Source organism: Astatotilapia calliptera, chromosome 3, assembly GCF_900246225.1.
Source record: "Astatotilapia calliptera chromosome 3, fAstCal1.2, whole genome shotgun sequence".
In the NCBI taxonomy this organism is placed as follows: Eukaryota; Metazoa; Chordata; class Actinopteri; order Cichliformes; family Cichlidae; genus Astatotilapia; species Astatotilapia calliptera.
Genome location: NC_039304.1, coordinates 2,672,835 through 2,680,659, shown reverse-complemented (window position 1 = coordinate 2,680,659; position 7,825 = coordinate 2,672,835). Strand labels below are relative to the sequence as shown.

The 7,825-nt window shown below is 43.1% G+C and overlaps 1 long non-coding RNA gene across 1 annotated transcript; it reads left to right on the top strand.

The window, feature by feature from the left end:
• The first annotated feature begins 1,380 nt into the window (after positions 1–1,380).
• LOC113016803 (uncharacterized) lies at positions 1,381–7,388 on the top strand. The gene is made up of 3 exons (XR_003271308.1): positions 1,381–1,395; positions 1,890–2,063; positions 7,359–7,388. It is a non-coding gene; the product is annotated as an uncharacterized LOC113016803 (long non-coding RNA).
• The last annotated feature ends 437 nt before the right edge of the window (positions 7,389–7,825 follow it).

Sequence of the window (7,825 nt, the reverse complement as noted above, 5' to 3'; positions counted from 1 at the left end):
ACCATCATATTCTGCTAGATAGGCTGAGACACTGGGTGGGTATATCAGGGGCTGCTTTGGACTGGTTTGAATCCTATTTGCATGAACGATCCTTTTCTGTGGCTACCTCTAAGTACAGTTCCTCTTCTACTTTTCTTACCTATGGTGTGCCACAAGGTTCAGTTTTGGGGCCTTTATTGTTCTTACTGTATTTACTTCCTCTTCAACACTTATTAAGCACTTTTAAGGACATTTTGTATCACTGCTATGCAGATGATATTCAGGTATACATCTCCTTTAAGCCCCATGATGTTTCCAAGCTACAGATTTTGCACAAGCGCATAGACTCCATTAGATGTTGGATGGCTGGAAACTTTCTTCAACTAAATGAGGAGAAGACTGAAGTTCTTGTTTGTGCTCCTAAAACTTTTGTACCTAGTGTTATGGAAAACTTAGGTCCACTTGCTACATTTGCAAAACCGTCTATCAGGAGCCTTGGTGTTAGTATTGACTCAGCTCTGACTTTGGATCCTCATGTAAAATCTTTGGTTCGCTCCTGTTTTTATCATTTGAGAAACATTGCTAAGCTGAGTCCCATTGTATCGCGCTCCGAATTAGAAATTGTCATTCATGCATTTGTTTCATCTCGTCTGGACTACTGTAATTCTTTGTTTACTTGTTTATGTAAAGCCTCTTTGGAGCGTCTGCAAGTTGTTCAGAACGCTGCTGCAAAGCTTCTGACCAAGTCCTCCAAGTTTTCCCATGTCACACCCCTGCTGATTCAGCTGCACTGGCTCCCCATTAAATTCAGGATCCAGTTTAAGGTTTTGACCTTGACTTTCAGGGCCCTGCATGGACAAGCACCAACATATATAAGTGAACTTTTACATCCATACATTCCCAGCAGGTCCCTGAGGTCATGTGACCAGGGCTTGCTTGCTGTCCAACACACGAGGCTGAAAACAAAAGGCGACAAAGCTTTTGGAACTGTGGCCTCCAGATTGTGGAACTCTCTCCCTTTGAGCCTGAGATCTGTGGACTCAGTGGTCGCTTTTAAAAAACAGCTAAAAACCCATCTTTTTAAACTTGCTTTTAGTTGATTTTTATTTTTAGGTTTTAGCTTCTGTGAAGCACTTTGTGATTTTTATCTTGAAACGTGCTATATAAATAAAGTTTTACTTACTTACTTTTCTTCTCTCCCTCATAACAAGACAGCTTCTTCTGCCTGAGAACATGTTGGAGTGATTTACTAATCCAGAGCTGATTTTTGGGGAAAATAGTTCCCTTTTTCAAAGTAATCCCCATTTTTCCCAGAATGAAATGTAAGTAGAAATAAATGATCTAAGTGAGAACATGAGCCTTTAAAAATGCTCTTCTGAGGCTGCTGCCAGTGGTCAAAGCCTCCAACAAAGCTCTGTAAGTACATATGTGATCATAGCTTTAGCTTTTAAATGTTTATTTTAGTTAACACAGATCAGATGGAACAACTCAAATAAAATATCAAAAATATTAAGTGGTCATCGGTACTCGGTTTGTTCAATACTGAATACAATGGAGCACAAATTGTCCACGTTTCTGAAATATTTCTGGGTGTAACTGTCACCAAAGTGCAATTTAGACCTGGCCTGTGGTTGTTATCTAAGTGATAATCATCAATTCTACTAAAACAAATACAAAATAAAGAAATTTGACACATTCTGTTGATATCAAAAGCACACTGAACAATTCAGTGTTGTTTTACTGCTGTTCTCTCTTCACTTCTTCTCCTCTGATTCTCTCCACATGTTGCTCTGCATCAGTGCTCAGTTTCTTGACAAAAACAAGATTAAATATTGCTAAATATAATAGTATCTCATTACGCTTCAACATAAGTGTTTTATTTTTGTAATTGTTTATCTGTTATTTTTCAGACTGAGTCACTGTGACCTGTCAGAGAGAAGCTGTGAAGCTCTGGCCTCAGGTCTCAGCTCTCAGACCTCTAATCTGAGACAGCTGGACCTGAGTAACATTAACCTGAAGGATTCAGGCGTGAAGCTTCTGTCTGAAGGACTGAAGAGTCCACGCTGTACACTGGAAACTCTCAGGTGAGATCAAGCATTTTTCTTTCATCAACTGACAGAATTAGCAGATTAATAATAAGGCAGTCCTCTAATAAGAGGAGAAGTGGAGGTGTTTTGAAGGGCAACGTACTCTTATGTTAACAAGACAGGAAGTAGTTCCTGGGAACTGCTTCCTTTGTTATTGTCTAAGTAGAAACATGATGGTGAAACAGTGATGAGTTTGCAGAGGTGGATCCACACAACACAACAATGCTGTTGCGAGCTGAAAGCAGACTTCTCACAGATTCTGAGGCTGCAGGTTTCATCACTGTCCAACCAAAATTCACTGAACCAGCAGTAAATGAACGTCCAAAACGACGCTTCATGTTTAAAAAACAGATGATCAGGGGGATTTGTGTTTACATCTTTTTTGTGTGATCTGTTCACCTGCTGTTTCAGCTGTTTGGTGGTTGTTGAGATGGTTTTGTGAACTTTTAGCTGAGATTCTGACGTTTCTGTAGATACCACACATGTCTAATTACTTTGTATAGCATGAATGGCCATAACGAGGTTTTTAACAGTCAGAAAAGTTGTAAAACTTGAGAAAATATAGTTAAAAGTCCAAAACCTTCTACGTCTGGTGGCTTGTGGTAAGGAGCAGATCAAACGAGTAAAGAATTACGTTATAATTATAAATGGCTTCAACAGCACATTCAGGTCTGTGAGACTCATTCAGACACTGAGCCGTGGCTCTGTGCTATATGCACATATTTCTGCATCTCTGCCATTCAGACACACTTTATATATAGTTTATTTTATGTAGTATTCAATACTGAACTGTACATTTAGTCTTTTTAAAGGCAGCAAGTTTTATTCAGTGTTTTCATAAAAGCCTTATTTTTATCCATTTACTGCTATTAGGAAGAACACGTGAGGTTTAAGACCTGGACCAGTTTGAAACCTTTTGTCCTCCACAATGGAAAATGGGTGGAAATAAAAATGGGTCTCACTTTAGCCAGCTCCTAATTTTATCAGTTCTACTCTCAGCGTCTCCTGTATATCTCCTATATAAATGTTGCACTCAGCTTTGTGCTCTCCAATATCACTGAAATGCAGCCAGATGCTGCTCATTTTGCCTTTTCACTCTTTCCTGACACGCTTGCATTTCAATACAGCTCCCATTTCTCTGTGTACTGGTCTCTACCACTACCCTTGCTGTCTATGGGACATTTCCGTCTTCTTTCACATAATGGTATGATCCCAGTCTGTCTCTTAAAGTGTTTGGCCACATGGTTTGCTCATCAGAATAACATCTCAGCCGTGCTCACATTGATTATCAGCAAGCCTGAAAATTCATCAATATTTGACATACGAAATTATCTCAAGGCCTGGATTTGGCCCACGGGCCATATGTTTGACACCCCTGGTTTACACGGTTTGGTATTCAATGTACAACTGAGCTAGCTCTCAGCTAACTAGCAGACAAGCTAACTGCTGGGACTGCGTCTTTCTAACAAGAGAAGAACAAAAGAATTTATTCGTAAATCAGGGTGGAAAATAAGTATTTGGTCACCTCAAACAAGGAAAATCTCTGGCTCTCACAGACCTGTAACGTCTTCTGTAAGAAGCTTTTCTGTCCCCCACTCGTTACCTGTATGAATGGCACCTGTTTGAACTCATCATCTGTATAAAAGACACCTGTCCACAGCCTCAAACAGTCAGACTCCAAACTCCGCCATGGCCAAGACCAAAGAGCTTTCGAAGGACACCAGGAAAAGTATTGTAGACCTGCACCAGACTGGGAAGAGTGAATCTACAATAGGCAAGCAGCTTGGTGTGAAAAAATCAACTGTGGGAGCAATCATCAGAAAATGGAAGACATACAAGACCACTGATAATCTCCCTCGATCTGGGGCTCCACGCAAGATCTCATCCCGTGGGGTCAAAATGATCATGAGAACGGTGAGCAAAGATCCCAGAACCACACGGGGGGACCTGGTGAATGACCTGCAGAGAGCTGGGACCAAAGTAACAAAGGTCACCATCAGTAACACACTACAACGGCAGGGAATCAAATCCCGCAGTGCCAGACGTGTTCCGCTGCTGAAGCCAGTGCATGTCCAGGCCCGTCTGAAGTTTGCCAGAGAGCACATGGATGATACAGCAGAGGATTGGGAGAATGTCATGTGGTCAGATGAAACCAAAGTAGAACTTTTTGGTATAAACTCAACTCGTCGTGTTTGGAGGAAGAAGAATACTGAGTTGCATCCCAAGAACACCATACCTACTGTGAAGCATGGGGGTGGAAACATCATGCTATGGGGCTGTTTTTCTGCCAAGGGGACAGGACGACTGATCCGTGTTAAGGACAGAATGAATGGGGCCATGTATCGTGAGATTTTGAGCCAAAACCTCCTTCCATCAGTGAGAACTTTGAAGATGAAACGAGGCTGGGTCTTCCAACATGACAATGATCCAAAACACACCGCCCGGGCAACAAAGGAGTGGCTCCGTAAGAAGCATTTGAAAGTCCTGGAGTGGCCTAGCCAGTCTCCAGACCTCAACCCCATAGAAAATCTGTGGCGGGAGTTGAAAGTCCGTGTTGCTCGGCGACAGCCCCAAAACATCACTGCTCTCGAGAAGATCTGCATGGAGGAATGGGCCAAAATACCAGCTACTGTGTGTGCAAACCTGGTAAAGACCTATAGTAAACGTTTGACCTCTGTTATTGCCAACAAAGGTTATGTTACAAAGTATTGAGTTGTATTTTTGTTATTGACCAAATACTTATTTTCCACCCTGATTTACCAATAAATTCTTTACAAATCCTACCATGTGGATTCATGGATTTTTTTTCACATTCTGTCTCTCACAGTTGAAGTGGCCACGTAGGCAGGGGTCATCATCTGAGCTCTCCATCACCTGAGAGAGATGACAAAACACAGAATCACAGAGCATGAAACCAACGTTTCTCCTCCCAGAAGTTCAGTCACAGACCTGCAACAGAAACAAGAGTCAAAGATTCAAATGACGCAGAGCTTTCATTTACTTATATCCACAAACATGTCCTCTACATATTCATGCTGTATTTACACACACATACAGAGGCTGTTTGTCTCTCACACACCGACAGGACACTGAGAAATACATCATGTTAAATATACCTGCAGGCTTCCAGCTGTGCACTTTGTCCCTGTCAGCTGTGATTGCCATGGCAACCTTGGTGTTGTGCGCGATGCAGGGACGTGTTCAAAGGCAGACGTCTGGCAGCAGCATCATATTTGATGCACTATCTGTACTGAGTGTGCTGACTTTATTTCAAATGTCCCACTGCTGTGCAACATGAATCACATGTTCTGCACGTTTCTGTAACTCCCAGGTAACCATGGTTACCCAGCCACGCCCAGTAGTCTCCAGAGAGACCAACAGCTGGTTCACGTTGTAACGCCGTGGCTTTCGTAGTCTCTCCTTTTTCTACAGCTCATGTGTTCTTCTTGTGATGCTGCGTCTTGAGGCTCATACATGCCGTCATTTGTTGATCCTAAGAACGTTCCTCAGACCGACTTCTTCAACAACAGATAACTTTAGTTGTATCAACACTGCCTCCTGGAACAGTTTAAAATGAACATGTCAAAGCTCTGTACCTGTCTCCATGTTTCTGTCCCCGCCCCTTTCTCTCTGTCCTGGGTCATGTGAGCGCTGCAGTAGTATTAGGCCCACCCTCAATGCTCCCATTGGCTGAGACGCATAATGACGCCCATTTCAAGCCAGCACTGATCAACATCCCTCCTGTGACCCATGGCTGTTATATTCAGAGCCAGTGAGCACTTTCACAATAATCATGATTTTAAAAACTGTGATTAAAATAATTGCTGACGTTAATCAGTTAATGAGTTAACGAGATTATAACAGGTTAAGTTGCCCTAATAATTAGACTTTGGTGACAAACTGATGTGATCTCCATGTTTCCTTTGTTGGACTGTGGGCGAGTGTCAGAACTGAATGTACTGAGTAACATGTAGAGTTTAAACATGTGTCAGTTCCAGTTTTAGAGCTCTAAAGTGCAGCTATCATGTTAGGAATATGTTAGGAATAGACAGGAACACTGAGCACACTGAGGTCAAATCTTTATTTTACCACTCGCTGCATTCTTGATGTTCATGAATTCAGCAGGTTCATGATTGTCTGCAGCATTAATCTCATATTTCCATTAAAAGTGTTGAATTTGACTGTTTGATGTTCTTTATGATCTCTGGCACCAGTTCATCTGTAGGCTGAGCTCAGTCCATCCATTTAGTGAAAGGTCTCCTTGTTCTGTGAGCGTGCACAGATCCTGAAGCAGAAAGCCTGGGTTACAGAGAAATGATCATCACTGTGATGATGCTCATCATCTCTGACTGGGATTTGAGGTTTTGTCAAAGAAGCAAAGAAAGCCTGGCTATGTTGGACTGGGTGTGGAAGCAGCTCCCAGTTTGAGTTCAGGAGACAGACACCCTCTCTACTTTGAAGATCAGCTTCAAACTTTCCTTTTTGATAAAGCTTATAGTTCGAGCTGGATCAGGTGACCCTGAACCATCCCTTAGTTATGCTGCTATAGGCTCGGGCTGTTGGTGGACTTCCCATGATGCTCTGCTTTCTTCTCCCCACTTTTCACTCCTGATGCTTTTATATGTCACTACTGCATGTCCTTAAACTTTTGTCTCTCTGTTTTGTTCTTGTCTCTCTGAGCTCATCTCTTCTCTTTCCCCTCACCCTGCAACCAGTCATGGTAGATGCTCCTCCTGGAGCCTGTTTTCACTGGGAGGATCTTTGTGTCAAAGGGAGTTCTTCTTCCCACCATCACCAAGTGCTGCTCACAGTGGAGGCGGTTACCTTACACTGTTAAACAGCTTCAGATGACTGTTGTTGTCTGTTGGGTATTGTCACTTATAAATAAATGGTAAATGGTAAATGGCCTGTATTTATATAGCGCCTTACTAGTCCCTAAGGACCCCAAAGCGCTTTACATATCCAGTCATCCACCCATTCACACACTGGTGATGGCAGCTACATTGTAGCCACAGCCACCCTGGGGCGCACTGACAGAGGCGAGGCTGCCGGACACTGGCGCCACCGGGCCCTCTGACCACCACCAGTAGGCAACGGGTGAAGTGTCTTGCCCAAGGACACAACGACCGAGACTGTCCAAGCTGGGGCTCGAACCGGCAACCTTCCGATTACAAGGCGAACTCCCAACTCTTGAGCCACGATCGCCCTAAAGTTACAATGGACGGATAGATGTTATTGTGACAAAGAGAAAACAACTGTTGACAGATAGATTGTTGTTTTGTGTGTCTGCAGTCTGTCAGGCTGTCTGATCACAGAGGAAGGCTGTACTTCTCTGGCCTCAGCTCTGAGCTCCAACCCCTCCCATCTGAGAGAGCTGGACCTGAGCTACAATCATCCAGGTGACTCAGGAATGAAGCAGCTGTCGGCTGGACTGAAGGATCCAGGCTGGAGACTGGACACTCTCAGGTATGAAGAATGTCTGATAGAGGAGGAAGAGCTGGAAACATTTCCTGTGTCTTTCACTCACTTCCTGCAGATGACACATGAACAATCACACATGCAGGAATATTTTCAGGGACAGACACACTAGTCTAGCTGGATAGTTCATGGATATTTATGTAGGGGTCTCCAAGGAGTCTGTTTGCAGGAACATTTAGGTCACAGGTGTACCTGATATAGATACCAGTGTACCTAATAAAGTGTCAGCTAACATTTGGAAATGGAAGCTTAAATAATGACAAACTGTACATTCACAGCTG